Genomic DNA, 13,538 nt, shown 5'->3' with positions numbered 1-13,538 from the left:
TGGTGTACGACCCCCGGATACAGAAACATCCAGAAAGTGTAGGTACCGGATCTGCTCGCCCCGAGTATCCAGCGCTTCCAGATGACGTCAACGATATATTCGCATATATTATATATATATATCTGCATGTTCGGATCCGTTGTGGTTAGACAACACGAGTATAATTTATTTTTCACAATATGTTTGGAAGAAATAGCCCGGCATAATAAAAATAAATAAATACGATGACAGCACATTATTAAAAAAAAAATAAAGTAATGAGAAATAAGTAATAGAATTTAGGCGCAAAATGATTTAAGAAAATTTATGCTGAAAAAAGATTAAATAAAAATACAGATTTTATCAATTTATCCTGCCTCGATAACAACCGCTAACTGCTAACTTTTCTTCCGCTTCCGCTTCTTCCTGTTGTCCAACTGATTATAAGACATGACATCAACATCCCTATGTCGTGACGTCATATGGAAGCGCCAGACACTCAGGGCGAGCAGATCTGGTACAGAGCGTCCATTCTATCAGCACCAGAATTAGCGCGCACATTATGTCCGAGATTTAAAAAAGCTGAACCATTATCCATCTTGTTGTTGTTTGAAATTCTGTTCTGCTGCATAAACGACTCTTGTTTATTATATGACGTAATAGGTTAACCAGAAAGTGGGCCGTATAACCAATATGGCAATATGCTGTCCTGTGAGTTCATATCAACCCACAACTTCCCAATCCCCTTTAAAGAATATAAATTGTTGAGTGGAGCAGTTCCTAGTGGAATTATGCAGTTAATTAAAAATCATCTGTGCTTTGGTAAGAAAGATATTAGACAGCCCTGACTGATTAGGGTAAGGGTTAGGGTTAGGGGGTGAATGGGTTGAAACTACTAGATTAAAAAAAATAATAATAATACAACAATAAGCATATTCACCGATATCATCAAACATAGAAGATATAGACTGGAAAAGATTATGGTTATTACCCCACAAATAATGTATTTCTAAAAAAGCCAAAGAATATCATATATCCGTCATACCCTTAATGTAACTCATTCATTCATTATCTTTTATTTTAACTTTCTGCAACACAGCGCCCTAGAATTCATAATAAATTTTATAATACTCTACGCTAAATTCTTCATACACAAACAGAGATTCTCAAAATCAGCCCCGAACTTTATACACTTTGTATTGGAATTAAGAATGCTTCTCAGAACATTAAAATTTGTGAAAAAAAAAAAAATGCTGTTAAACTAACTGTTTAACTGTTGCTGTTATCGTCCTGTCCCACTGTCTCTTTTATCAGTATAAGCTACTTTCTGTTCTTATCTCTGTATATTACAGTGTTTTGTTAAATGTATATAAATCCACATATTCTTTGTTTGTGCTGATCTGTATGTTCATCCTGACTTTTCTGTATATATCTCCGCTCTTAATAATAAAAAAATATAAAATATTTAAAAAAAAAAAAAAACAAGTATAACCCGCTGACTCCTCCACCACCTAGTGTGGAGGAGGAGGGCATGTTCCCATCAGTTATTCGATTTTATCCGTTGCACGTAAACCGCAACTGCATTCAGAAAGTCGAATTTAACAGATTGACAGAGTGGTATGCGTGTTCACATCGCTCCATGTAGATCACCCACGAGCTGGATCTCATCCAGAGGCTTCACACCTGGGGGTCATCTGTGAAGGTGAATGATGCTGCATGAACCTTGTGTGCTGGCTGACATTGACTGGAGCTGGAATTTGGCGAGAGGTAGCAACATACTTAGTATGAAAAACTGGTCCACCATCTCCAGGACTGTAGCAAACAATATATTAGCTTCCCAAGGTAGGGAGCACATCCATTCAGCAGCGTTTAGCAGCACCAGTGTTCGGTATCCATTCCAAGTGGCAGTAGGTAGATCAGTAAGTCCTGCCACAGAATATCTTATCTGTAGCTTCTCCTGTCTGCGTCGTCACAGGCTTCCTCGTGTCTTTGTTTACCAGATTGGAGATCAAGTCGACAGCTGAGTCTGCAGCCAACCTTTGGGCAGAGCCAGGCTAGGTGTTTCCCTATTTCCAGTGTTTGTGCTAAGCTAAGATAAGCATCTCAGAGCGATAGCCCAAGCCGCTATATTTAACTGGCAAACAAGTGTGGATTCAGTTGTATCAGATGGCAAATGATGCGATTAGGCACTAAATTGAATAAACACAATTTCCTTGAATTAGTTTAAGCCATTACTTCACGTTTTATCACATCTTTCGCGCAGCTATTTAAGACCGCTGAAACCATCCAGTATCTTCTTTTGAGTTTATGAGACATTCCAGCATTTTGTGACATTACGTGGTTTGACTGACACCGCGGAGCATTTTGCACTCGCGAAATCCTGTGTAGGAACCTGTGGAAGCCATAATTAGCCTGTCTAGCACAAACAGGAGGCTCGTTTTTCTTCGGGGGCTTAGGCAGAAACCATGAATTTGCCACTGAAAACTTCTCATTAGAATTTTTTAAGAAATCTGGACTCACACAGTCACTCAGACATGTCACCACAATAAGACGACACCACTGGTGGAGAGTGCTAATGTAATGCGTCCTGCCATCTTAACTCCACTCATATGACTGTGTTGCTCTCGTAAAAGCATACAATGGAGTGACTGAAAGGAGGAAAAGAGATGCATTGAGAATTACTGAGGGCTGCAGACTGACCTGTGTGTGACCCTCACGACTCCCTGTGCAGACTGTTCTAGGCTTTCCCAGATTCTCACTGATTGTCAAAGACCCTGACTGTGCGCGAGCCTCAGTGTGCGAGTGTCTCCCACGCATGGAAAAAGCACAAATAAAGGTCCTCTGTGTTTTAGCACATAAGAGCAATTTGGGAATTTTACAGACACGCGCGCAGGCTGATATATTGATGCCTTTAAATGAATTCCATTTTTTTTAGCCCCTTTATATAAAATGGAAGTCCCCTATTGGTTGAGTCTCACTCCACCCTCCGCCTCCTTTCCCTTGGTTTCCCGGGTAACCGTGTCAGGGTGGAGGAAAAGAGCAAATCATGTGAGGGCAAAGCATCTCTCGCTCTCTCTCCCCCACCCTTTCTCCCCTCTCTCTCCCTCGGTGTGTGTGTGTGTATAAAAGCCCCTCTCTCCATGCTCTCACTTCACTCTGAGCTCTCCATTGCACTGCAGAGGGGACAGATGTGGGGCTGAAGACTGGGGAGGGAGACACCACCAGAGGAGATCCCTGGGAGTCACTTCTCTGACCTTCCCTTTCCCTCACTCTCTCCGTCTCTCTCTCTCTCATCTCGCTGTCACTTTCTCCTCTGTTGCCAATGTGTTGCGTGTCCTCCTCTTTCCCTCCTCATCCTTGCGCTCGTTAAGCGTCTCCGCGCTGCTTTGACGGTGGCTGCATCGATGCAAAATGGGTTGTGGCAATTCCTCAGCCACCACCACCTCAGGAGGCGGTGAGTGCTCCAGGAATCTCTGCGTGCCGCGCTTGGGCTCGTGCGTGTCAAAATGGGTGAATGGGTGTGTGTGTGAGAAGGTGAGAGAAAGTGTTGCATCAAGGGGAGAAGGTGCTTTGAATGTAAATGAAGTGGTTAGCCTTGCATTCAAGTGTATATCCGTGTGCGCTTGCATCATCAGTGTTTGTGTTCATTCATGACCAGACTGTAGTATATTATAACCTTTGTGTCTCACAATGACTGTGAAAATATTCTTTCACCCCCTGTCTTAAGCAATTCGTGGCACCTCCTGACTCCCCGTCTATTTGTTTGTGTGGTGATCTCCCATCCACGGGTTGATCACGAAGGGTCTCCAATATTCTGGAATGAGGCACCTGAGCGGCATGAGGAATGTACCACTGCCACATATGACACTGACACTGTAATTGCAACGCCAATAGAGTCGATTTGCGCTGCTCTTCCTCTTCTTGGTGTGTTTGCGCTGGTTTCCAGGGGTGTTTAAGGATGAAAGAAGAGCACTTCCACCGACATTCACCCATCTTTGTCTCCCCACTTGAATGATGCCGCTGGTGTCCTGACATATTTGCTCAATGGCCAGGTTTCATTCATGAAGCCCAGAGGACACATTTGAATGGGGAAAATTCTGTTTGGCTCATGCAGATGTACGTCTAATCTGTACTTAAGTGACGTGTCTGCCTCAGGCTGATACAATACACGCTTTAAACTGCAACGAGTAAATCTCTGTCTGCAGCAGTCAAATTGAGGCAACAATTAGATCGAAGTAGCTGGATTACCACCACTTTCCATTAAAGCTGTGCGTTGTTTGTGCTTGTGCAAGTGTCTGCTCACAGGTACCTAATCAGCGCTCGCCAGGCGTGTTAACAAGAGCCACACACAACAAACTGGGAAACACGAAGCTGTGTTGTTGTATCCCGTTCTGCTTTGAGGTTACACAGTCAGCGAAGTAGGCGCCTGAGTTTGCTGTAAGTGTGCCGTGTTTGTCTGTGAAGGACAGCAGCTGTGTTTATTTCTGTGCAGCAGGCCTTTATCCGTTTTTTTCCGCCTCTTCTTAGAGGTCAGCGATCAACAAGGTGTCAAGGACATGTGACATCCTGTCAGCCTGACAAATGTGGACTGTACTCATTTGTCCGTACCAGCTGACACCAGCCCAGAGTCAAAGGACACTGTTTCCTGCAACAGGATTATTTCTACATAATATATGCTATTTTAGTCCCAAAAAAACCAAAAACAAGGCTGTCGCAGGTTTAGTGGACAGCACTGATTCCACACAGCAAGAAGGTTCTGGGTCCGAATCCATCAGCCAACAGGGGCTTCCTCCCACCGTCCACAGACATGTTAGGTTCATCATTGGTGGTTCCAAATTGGCTGCAGGTGATTGGCTGTCTGTCCCTCTGTGTTAGCCCTGTCATAGACCGGTGACCTGTCCAGGGTGTACCCCGCCTCTCGCCCAATGACAGCTGTGAACCTCCAGAGGATGAGTGCTCACAGAAAATAAATGAATGAATGAATTTTCAAGTTTCAAGTCATGCCTCTCATCAGACTGAGACGACCTCCTCGGTGCGCTCTATATCACATTGCTCATCCCCAGTCTTATGTGCCCAGATGTGCACCCTTGGATATGAATTGAGCTTTTGTCAGGCCACTGAAAAGACCTCTGTGTCATGTCAGCAGACTCAGACATTTACTGAAAAGGCTTCTACACAAAGTTCTCAAGATACGTTCGTACTCTGATGCGTTGACGTATGGCACGAAAAAGCAGCGTTGTTCCTCCGCTTTTGTTCCTCCACTGTTGTCAGTGTGATACTGTACATTCACAAAGGAAGTTAGATTATCCTCCAGCTGAATGTATTATGATCTCATTACGATTCGAATCAAGCCCAGTACTCTGCCTGCAGTTCGGCGAAGAATTAGTCGTCCTCAGACCATAAAAGACTCAAACAGAAATGGGATGAGCACAACGGGTGTTTTTGGAGTTGTGGTGTCTTACACTGTATGCCTTAAGTCATTTTACAATACACTATGTCCTCTGTTCAGATCAAGTTGGGATATTTGAAGAAAGACAGTTGTGTGTACAGATTGCGAATATGAAAATTCCAAATCTAGAAGTAAAATTAAATTGAAATAAATGGAGAAATACCTTCAGACTGATGGTATCTTTAGCTGGAGTTTCTGCTGTCTCCATGATTGTTGCGGTTGAGTTTGGTGCATTTTTAAATTCATTGCAAAACTGCAAACGTAGGATGTTAATGTGGCGAGACGCGGCACTGTTCATGCTGATGTTGTGCACTCCTTCCTCTGAAGAACACACAGTACGATAAATGTTTATTACAGTTGGGTGACCAGACGTCCTCTTTTTCCCGGACGTCTCTTCTTATTGAGAACTAACAATGTGTCAATTTCAGAATTGTCCGGGATTGTGTTCTACTAGAACCACATACGTCTTTATGTCGTTGCGTTTTTCTTGATCTCCCTCACTGAAGGGTCCTCTTTTTACCAGACTCAAATCTGGTTCCTCTAAACGCAACTTCATACTTCATATTTATGCTAATTTGATGCATATATTGTAGTTTATAAACTTAATTTCTGAGAGACCATGTTGCATGTTTTGTACTCACAAACTGACACTGAGGCGTTTTCAAGAACATGTGTACTACAAAACCTTTTGTTAACTGTTTTGTATTTTTCAGTTTGTGCACATTCAGCCTCTTACAATTCAACTTGTGCATCGCCCTCGTCCTTAAATCACTGACAGATGAGAGTCCACACCTTCGTCACTCTGAGCAACTAAATGAGCCACGATTGATTTCTGTCAGAGGAGTGTGATGAGATGTGCGCTGAAGCGTGATCGCTTTGTTTGTTGTTGCGCCGAGCATTTCATTAGTTCATTAGGAACGCCACGCAAAATTGGGGCTGTTAGAGGAATTCATTTTCGCGTCGTTGCACCACACAATTCAGATAAAATCGGCAGAACATTCATTACGGGAAACGTTCAGTTCTGCCAGATCTTGGAGGCGTCCTACTGGGTTCAGACGTGGCGACTGAGGAGATCGCTGAAGTCCACTTTGCTCTGTGGTGGAAGAAGTTGTTGCAAGCTGGTAAACTGTTGCCATAAAGGAGTGAACACATTCAGCACATCATTACATTTCCACTACCATTAAACTGTGGACGAACACCTGTTTGACTGTAATAACTGCGTGAATAAGCAGGTGCACATGTGCTCCTTTGAGTGTATAGTTCACAATGGAGCTAAATACAATCTTGTCTTTTCATGTGTTCTCAGGTCCAGCAGAAGCCTCCAAAGATGTGTAAGTACATTAGTCATTTTCAAATATGTTAACTATTTATGAAGCTCCTCATCTGCTGCCTCTTACATTCACGTCACGTAGCATGTCAGAAAAAAAAATGAGCGATGTGCTGTGCGTCTGTCCACGCCGCACTGAGGTTTTACAGTGTGTGGATTTGACAGCAGAGCTCACAAAGACCACATGTAACAAGTTGGACTTCGTGAGGAAAGTTGGGATTGAATTGTTCTGACACGCTCATTGGGAAAGAAAATAAAGGACAGTGAGAAGTTTTATGTTTTTAGGTCAGTCAGGCACCATGGAAACATCAGCAATGGCACGTACACACCCATGGGTGGATCATCAAAAATGCAAACATATTAAACCAGTGCCTGACTGTAGCTGTGGGTTTTCACATAAATAATAATTAATGTATAATAATAATTAATATGTAAAACACATTTGAACGCAATACTAAGCGCAAGGGGCTGCTCTCGCTGTACAAAAATCTTTTTTCCCTCGACGTCCCTTCCCACGGCTCCAGACAACACTGCAGATGAACAGTCAGTAAATATTCAGAGGAAACTACTTCATGTGCAAAAAAAAAAAAAAAAAAGTAAAAAGGAAGAGCTCCTTCATTAGTTTGCTTTTGCTCCACATGTGATACCCTCATGACCGGCAAGACCAATTTGATTTACAAAATATCTGTGTATCTGAGCGTCCTTGGATTGTTGACATACTGTATGGTGTGAAATGAATGAAAAATGCTGCAATGATCTGCGCACTGATTAATCCAATGAAGACTTTATTATAGTCTGTTTAACAAATTCAAACATTTAGCAAAAACTCTAATGCTGATCCTGAAAAACCAAAAGCATGGTATCCATGGGCTGTTTAAATACGCTTCTTTAAAATTACCTGCTGACATTTTAATGCTGTACAGACGGTGGCTTGTCCTTTGCTATCTGCAGATAGTATTTTTCAAAGCCTTGGCAGCACAGGGCATTTTCAAAACATTTCCTGGAAACGGTGGGTGTGCGTGCGTGTGTGTGTGTGTGCGTACTTTATATACTATGACTATGCACGTGTGTTCCTTGATAACCATCTGAGCATAAGACCCAAGGGAGCTGACAGCAGAACACTGACTCTCTGAAGCTGATCACAGCTTCCTGGTGCTGTGCTATACAGCAAAATATCACACACACACACACACACACACACACACACACTCAAACAGATGCACTAAGTGAATTGAATAATACTGTCAGCACCCAAGGACATTGGAAAATGAGCCTGAGCTGAAAACAGGGTTGGTGGTGCTCCACACGGGCCCAAAGCTGTGCTCTTTGCAAATGTTCGGCATCTATGAAAATGCATCTCCAAAAATCCAGTGTTTTCTTTGGTTATTTTGTGTGTGTTTGTTTGTTTATTTGTATTGTTTTTGTCGTGTTTTCTTCATTTGTCCTCGTCTACACGTTGACCTGACCTGTGCTACTTCTCTCAATCAGGACAGAAGAACCCTTGGTAGACGATGAGAAAAGAAGGTATTTGAATCATGTTTTCTCTCTAAGATTTTAGCTTTTACTGTGCTCTTGAACGTTCACTGCGGCACTGTGAGTACGCTGGTCTTTGCTTTGTAGCATACGCTTCACGGCATATTATCATTATTATTATTAATATCACAAAATATCTGTGTATCTGAGGTCAGTTATTATTATTATTTATTTAAGTTCCCTCATTTGCAATGATATCGATGTACAACAACATAGAAACACAAAATCTAACAAAGATGAATAGAAACTAAAGCATTAGGAGACAGTACTCAGTGCTCCATGAAGCAGGTGCACACTGAGGTGAGGTGGTTTGAGAGCAATGTCTTAAAGAGTCCAGGAGTAATGAGAGTGTATGAATAATACAGTAGTAATAATTACTTTGTTTATCATGAACTGCATTTTGATATAAGAACAGCTTAAATGAATGATGAATGAGCTTCATTTTCTTTGCTGTCCAGTTAAGTTTTCATTTTTAATTTGAAAATGACGTCACAAAAATATCTCAGGAATATAGTAGTAGGAGCATTTTAAAATACCATAATTTATTTGTAGCATAGTCCAGCATTTTAATCTCATAATGTAAAGACAGTTCTACAAATCTATAAGAATAAAATATATAATAATTAGGGCACAAAAAAAGCATTAATGAAGTGTACAACAATAATACTGCTATTGAACATAGCATGTTTTTTTTTTATAAATGTTCAGGTTTCATCAATTTACGACAACTTATATTATAAGTAAGCGTTTAATTTGCTTTAAAACCTCCTCTCCTCTCCTCTCCTCTCCTCTCCTCTCCTCTCCTCTCCTCTCCTCTCCTCTCAGGAACTATGGCGGTGTATATGTAGGTCTACCAGCAGACCTGACCACTGTGGTGGCCAGTCAGTCCAAGTCTACACATAAAGGTAAACACGTCCTGAAAACAGGGCATCTCGAACAAATGCAGAGGACGCGGTGTGTAATAAGACGTTCCTTCTGAGACTGACGGGCGTCTCACAGCATCTCAGGATGTACAGCTGCAGTGATCCCTGGTGACGACAAACCACATGTTGCCTGCAGCGTCTTTCTTAATTGACCTTTATTTTTTGCTGAATATTAATGACAAGCATGTCATTTGCTATACCCGTCAGACAATACAGACCCGGGAATATAAATATAGTTCACAGCCACTGCTACAACTAACGCAAAATAGAAAAAAATAGAGTGAAATCATCCGTGTCAATAGTTAAACAATATTGGAACGTGTGCAGAAGCTTGAGAAAACAAGCTCCGCTCTTTGCAGTCGAGAGGCTCGATCCTTGGCTCTTGTCCTTCTGCTCATTTAGGTGAAATGTAATAAGGGACTTTTTTTTGTCCTCTGACACGAGAAGAAGTAGCTCTTGTCTCCACTTCAGTGATGCAGTTGAAACTACTGGGTAGGGTGCGTGGGTGATTTTGGATGCAGCCTTGACAGTGAGACAGAAACACCAGAAAGAAACAAAATAATTGTCAAATAATTATTCCTATAAATATCTCGGCAATGACTCTTTGTCTTTCTCTTTCTTGCAGACTAGCAACAACCACTGAGGGGAACGCAACACAGGTTGTAGAAAAAAAAAGAGAGAGATCACAATGCTGTGTGCTTTTCTCTTAAAGTGACGCTGGTGCAAACTGAAGCTCGATGACTGTCTTTATTTGTCTTGACAGGATCGTGCATATTCACACGCCCGTAGAGACACTCTCATTATGAGCAGAGAGCGTGTACGTGCTCTGATTTAGTGCTCGCCACACACTGAACCGAGACTTTTAAAATTGAGAGAAGATGTGGACAGCTTGCCGGGTCTTGGAGAACGCCGCCTCACGGAGTCACGGGCGGCTCAGCGACGCGGGGATGCACAGCGGAGGTCTGCGTGCGGCGTCCGTCACCACCCTTCACTCAAAGTGCGGAAGAGGCGCCGCGTGTGCACCCTCCCTGGGACTGGCAGCTGTGGGCGGCGGGGGCGGGCATCATGACAGCCATCTTGGCTCCTTGGTGACATCACCGGAACAATCTTTTTTTCTCAGGAGGAGACAGAGGATCCGGCCAACTTACCAACTGACTGTGCGGGACACACACAGACACACACACACAGACACTCCCAATAGCCCTCTGCAATAATAATCACAGCTCAGTCATTGCTCTAAAATGCCATCAATGATTGATTGTGCGGTGGAGGCAGAGCGTTAGAGAGAGAGACGGAGATAAATCAGAGTTTTTACACAAAGCAGCAAACACATTCCAGTTAATGCACGACAGAGGATTATTGAAAATAGGGATGATTGCAATCAGGGAGCTGCAACAGAAAACATCTGACAACATGACACTGATTTTAACAATGACTGTGAGGAGTTTAGTCGAGGACATTTCAACTGACGCCGTCCTGAGTGCTCTGACCAGGTATTACCTGGTGTCGGCATGTTAACTCGTGGCCCAGACCGATTATGTAACATCCGCATATGAGTCATGATACCTACCGGAGCTCTTGCTGCTTCTGCTTTCTCTCTCATGTTTTATTCCCTGAACAGCTCTGATTATTGTGCTTCTGGGTTATTCACAGAGCCCATACAATGTCTCTCAAAGTTTCCAGAAGCAGAATGGTCACTTCAACTAAGAAGAAGTGAAGTTTTTAGTTTTTTTTGTTTTTTTTTTGTAGCGACTGCATTGATTTCATTACGCAGGTTTGTACATTGTGTGTGTAACGTGGATGCGAACGTTGTCCTTCTTCATTCTAAATGAAAATGCCTCATTTTATTGAGTTTTTTTCTCACTGTTAACAGACCCCATTAAATACACAAAAACCAACAGATTTTCAGTTACAAAACAAGTCCTTGTCACGGGGGCAGCTGAACGCTCCCCCATGAGCTTCAGAGCACTTAAGTAGAAAATTTTGTTTGTTGGATAAGATGCAGCGTTTCCTATAAATCTACTTTTTTTCAACAAAAACGACCGGGCTTGAGAGGAATTTTGTTTCAAGACTCTTGGTCGATGCCGAAGACGTGCATATTTCCAGCAAAAAAATAAATACGCAGCTCCTTAAAAGCCTCAGCAATTTTCTAAAACAGCTGGGATCTGCAGGAGTTCGCAAATGTGACCTAAACTGGAGTAAACAGAGCGTTTATTTGGGACTATTTTCAGCTGTTGACCAATACATGTTCGGTGCTTTATTGAATATTGACAGCGGGAGGATGGTTGATGTGGACTGATTCAAAATAAACTACAGTGCCTGAATGTGCACAATGCAGCGAGGGAACATGTCACCCAGTGCAGCTTTCGCATTTCATTTGATTTTGATGGTAGAGGGTAATAAATGAAATCACTCTGTGGCTACGCTGGACAACGGTTTATTAGGTTTAGCTCACTGTTGGTTTTGGTCTATTTGTGGGGCTTATTGGCATTAAGGAAAATACAGGACCTCACCAGACACCAGAAAAGAAAACCCATTACAGCATTAGGGGCCAAGGTCATTTGTCAGCCAGACTCTTGGCAGTTCTCTCCGCTAATGAATGTACAGCATCTTCCACTCGCCGCCACCGTGGAGGAGAGTGGAAATAGGCCAACATTAAACACTTGAGATTCAAGAGATGCTCTGCCCGCGCTGCACAAAACTCTTTGTATGCCTCTGCGTGCAGCTCTGACTGCCTCGACTGACCGGTCTCTTAAAAACAGGAACTTAATTCATCACGCCTGAACACAAGCGCACTGTCTGTCTGTTTCCCTGGCGTGCACCTCGCAACGACCCCCCCGCTCGCTCGCTCGCTTGCTACGGAGCTGCGTCGCCGGCTATCAGTCACGCTTATACCAAGGGATTTCGTGTAGTGTCTTTTAATTGCAAGCCGTTTGTCAGCTCACACTGTTGCAGCGTTTATGCTGCAGACACAATGAGCTGCTTTATGTACTGTGTAGTTTTACAGCTGATTATGGACGGAGCCATCACAGCGATGATTTGAGCAGGACCCCACCCGGAACGTCGTAAATTTCCATCCCAGGGACCTTTGGCTTTTTCCAGCGTGTTGCAATGCCTGTCTCTCCCTCTTTTTGTCAGCCCCTCTTTGCTGTTTGTGGCAAACATGAAATGAAGAATGTCACTGCCTTTGCCCTATTCCGTGAGTTTAACCAGGGCAAGAGGGCAGAATGTGGATGAATAAAGCCGCCCGATGTCCTCTACATTAAAATACTGCTGTAGCTGCAGCAGCTCAGCGTGTTGTTTGAATGTAGTGGTGGTGGTGGGCGCGCTTGAAGAACTAACACGCACTGTAAAGGCGTAGTTTACCATTTTGAATATGATTATTTGCCTTCTTGTAGAGATCAGAAGTGTAATAACTCTTTCATGTCCTTCTTGTGCTAAGCTAAGCCATCTGCCGGCAGCCTTTCTGCCTAGCTTTGCATAAAGACTGGAAACAACTGGTCTGGCTCTGTTGAAAGCCACCAACGCCTCTGAAGATCAACGCAAATTATGAAAACCACTTGAAGTCAAAGCAGCTGAGAATTAATTATTGGTAATTATTTATTCTGGTCATCAACAAAAACACCAGTGTGTTTCTCTGCTCTTGACCGCTAATCATGAAATTGTTCTGATTAAAGAGGCATTTACTGAGGTGAGCCAGTGCTTCACGCTGAAAATCACACATAAATCATAAATAAATCACACATTTGCTGCCAATCATATGTGCTGAGAGGACACTCGCCGAATTCATCAATGTTACTTGAGGAGAAGCAGAAAACATCCACCTGATTCAATTATTTATGATTAAAGACTTTTATATCGTCCGCGCACAGCTGTGGTTATTGACTGTGGTCTTTCTTGAAATGTATCTGCCTTCTGGAATCAATAGGCCTAAGACTTGAGGGATTAAATGTCCTCTTAGCAGTTGGTTTAGACACACTGCCTGAGAAAATCAAGTGAGGATTGCCGAGGAGAACATTTGTCATTATTGAACCGAGGGCCTTTGTGCAGTCCGCCTGCAACGTGATCAGTCACAGTCCCTTCGCTGTAATTGACTGTGTTGGGAGAGCATGGAGGAGAGGACCAGGCTCAGTTGCCAGCCCCCTCTCTCTTTGCACAGACTCAGTTTGAGGCTCTCAAGTGACCCAGCATCGTATTATGCTGCAGGTACAGTCACAAAGGGCACCAAGCAGCTCATGCCATACCCGATAAGATGAAACAGACATACACTAATAAGCTGCCATGGGACAGGGCACATACAGAGTCCTAAACCATATATATACCATAT

General features: G+C 43.0%; 1 long non-coding RNA gene across 1 annotated transcript; it reads left to right on the top strand.

Moving 5' to 3' along the window:
* Nucleotides 1-3,118: 3,118 nt before the first annotated feature.
* Nucleotides 3,119-13,074, top strand: LOC125015436. The gene is made up of 6 exons (XR_007113603.1): nucleotides 3,119-3,433; nucleotides 6,735-6,759; nucleotides 8,249-8,279; nucleotides 9,114-9,193; nucleotides 9,837-9,870; nucleotides 9,975-13,074. It is a non-coding gene; the product is annotated as an uncharacterized LOC125015436 (long non-coding RNA).
* Nucleotides 13,075-13,538: the final 464 nt, after the last annotated feature.

This window comes from Mugil cephalus, chromosome 10, assembly GCF_022458985.1.
Source record: "Mugil cephalus isolate CIBA_MC_2020 chromosome 10, CIBA_Mcephalus_1.1, whole genome shotgun sequence".
Lineage (NCBI taxonomy): Eukaryota > Metazoa > Chordata > Actinopteri > Mugiliformes > Mugilidae > Mugil > Mugil cephalus.
Note: the sequence above shows the minus strand (reverse complement) of the source record. Positions and strands in the feature narration are given on the sequence as shown.